The sequence below is a fragment of the Salmo salar genome, chromosome 06 (assembly GCF_965601325.2).
Source record: "Salmo salar chromosome 06, fSalSal1, whole genome shotgun sequence".
Classification (NCBI taxonomy): domain Eukaryota; kingdom Metazoa; phylum Chordata; class Actinopteri; order Salmoniformes; family Salmonidae; genus Salmo; species Salmo salar.
This window is the reverse complement of record NC_138296.1, coordinates 26,147,013-26,149,897: the sequence shown is the minus strand read 5'-3', so window position 1 is coordinate 26,149,897 and position 2,885 is coordinate 26,147,013.

The following is a 2,885-nucleotide window of genomic DNA, read 5'->3' as shown; positions in this document are numbered from 1 at the left end:
CTTGATAGTATCACTGCTCTTTATTAAGATTTACGTATCGGCCTCAAGGCCTTCGTCAGAGTTCTTTTGAGTGTTTTTAATTGGCACCCTTATGTAGACATTGCTCCACCCACATCCGTTCAATGCATCAAATGGGTTTGGAGAATAGGGAAAACAAGCATATGTTACCAAATATAACAATGTGCATTTCATAAGTATTCTAATAAAGTGTGTACATAAAACGTATTAAACATGTCTGTAAAACCACAATGAGGACATCGACCTATCAACTAAGGTTTCATAAATCATTGGCTACTGTACAAGAAACAACGTCAGAGTAATCTGAAGTGGCGGCATTAACTCATGTTCACATTTACAACATAACATGCATGAGCATTTCATCGTTAAGACATTTTGGGTATAATGTCTGGAGGGTGAAAATCTCAAAACATTCTCTTTTGCGCAGAGTATTATTCATATCACCTCCCTGGTCTGATGTCTTGACTTTCTCTATGCCACAAAATCTAAAGGTAGAAATGTAAAGTTTCTGGTCATTTAAATAGACCCCCGACATCTAATGTGACCAAAAAACAGTCTTCTGTTAATCCCGTTATTGGTGAGATCTTATTTATGAAGTCTGTAGAGTCTTTCTGTCACGTCCTGACCATAGAAAGCTTTTATTTTCTATAGTAGAGTAGGTCAGGGCGTGACTGGGGGGTTAGTCTAGTTTATTATTTCTATGTGGGGTTCTAGGTTTGTTTTTCCATGTTGGTGATTGTGTATGATTCCCAATTAGAGGCAGCTGGTAATCGCTGTCTCTAATTGGGGATCATACTTAAGTAGCATGTTTTCCACCTGTGGGTTATGGGCTATTGTATTTTGAGTAAGTGTATGTAGCACCTTTGTAGTCACGTTTCGTTTATTGTTTTTGTATTTTTGCATTTTGAGTAAGTGTATGTAGCACCTCTGTAGTCACGTTTTTGTATTTTTGCATTTTGAGTAAGTGTATGTAGCACCTCTGTAGTCATGTTTTGTTTATTCTTTATTGTTTTTGTATTTTTGCATTTTGAGAAAGTGTATGTAGCACCTCTGTAGTCACGTTTTGTTTATTCTTTATTGTTTTTGTATTTTTGCTTAGTTTCACTTTATAATAAATATGTGGAACGCTACTCACGCTGCGCCTTGGTCCATCTATACACACTAACGTGACACTTTCACATATGATGGCAATGCTTGCACATTATATTTAATAAAATAGTCTACATAGTTTGACAATGGCTCAAGCATTGGGCCTATTCCTACAACCCCTAGTCTGCCTGGATAATTGCCTTGTGTTTTAGGTTTGTGTAATTCAGGCAAAATGTACAGGCATGGACGTATGGCACATTTGCAGCAAAGGTATTCATATTCAGGTTTTGAGATAAGGTTATTTAATAGTGCTTGCTCCAGATTAGAGCATATATCCCTTTGGAACACCTGTGTGAGATCAACACTCCATTTTCTATAGAAACTGTCACGTCCTGGCCAGTATAAGGATTAATTGTTATTGTAGTTTGGTCAGGACGTGGCAGAGGGAATTTGGTTTATGTGGTTCGGGGTGGTGGTTTTTCTAAAAAGGGCATTTGATTTATGTATTCCGGGGTTTTGGGGCACTGTTCCTTGTTTACGTAATTCTATGTTTAGTCTAGGTTATCTGTTTCTATGTTGAGTTAATTGGGGTGGACTTCCAATTGAAGGCAGCTGTGTGGTGTTGCCTTTGATTGGAAGTCCTATATTAGTTGGGTGTGTTTGTCTGTGTATTTGTGGGAGATTGTTTCTTGTTTTGCTGAGTGTGCCTTTCAAGACTGTTTCGTTGTTCATAAGTTCGTTTTGTTGTTTTGGTGTTCACTTAGTTTGTAAATAAATACACAAGATGAGCATCAACATTCCTGCTGCGTTTTGGTCCTCCTTAACCGACGACGACCGTGACAGAATCTCCCACCAAACCAGGACAAAGCAGCAGAGGAAGGAGCAGTGGGATATTGAATTGGAAAAAAGGGAGAAATGGACATGGGAGCAAGTTATGGCCGGAGAGGGCCCATGGAGAATGGCTGGTAAGGACCGGGAACGTTTCCGAGGATCACGACTGGCGTTGAAGCACGAGAGGCACCCCCAATAATTTTTTTGGGGGGGGCACACGGGTAGTTTGGCTAGGCCTAGGAAGAGCCGGAAGCCAGCTACCCGTGGTTATATGGAGGAGCGTATGAGGTGGAGAGCGCCATGTTTCGCTGAGGAGCGCACTATCTCACCCATACGCACGCACAGTCCGGTGCGCGTTATTCCACGGCAGGTGCCGTGCTAGAGCGGGCATCCAGCCTGGTAGGAGGATGCCTGCGCAGCGCATCTGGTCGCCGGTACGCCTCCAAGGACCAGGCTACCCAACTCCTGCTCTACGCACGGCTACCATCAGGCCCCTGCACAGCCCAGTCCGCCCTGTACAAGCACCCCACTCGTACAGGGCTACTAGTTCCATCCAGCCAGGACGGGTTGTGCAGGAGTTAAGATCAAGACCGCCTGTGCGCCTCCATAGCCCTGGGTTTCCAGCTCCTGTCTCTCGTGCGGACCCGGAAGTGCGTCAGCCCAGTCCGACTCGTCCTGTTCCCGCTCCCCGCACTAGCTTGGAGGTGCGTGTTCCCAGTCTGGTACGTCCAGTACCAGTACCAGCACCACGCACCAGGCTTCAAGTGCGTCATCCCAGTCCGACGTCGCTAGAACTGCCCGTCAGTCAAGAGTCGCCAGAACTGCCCGTCAGTCAAGAGTCGCCAGAACTGCCCGTCAGTCAAGAGTCGCCAGAACTGCCCGTCAGTCAAGAGTCGCCCGAGCTGCCCGTCAGTCAAGAGTCGCCCGAGCTGCCCGTCAGTCAAGAG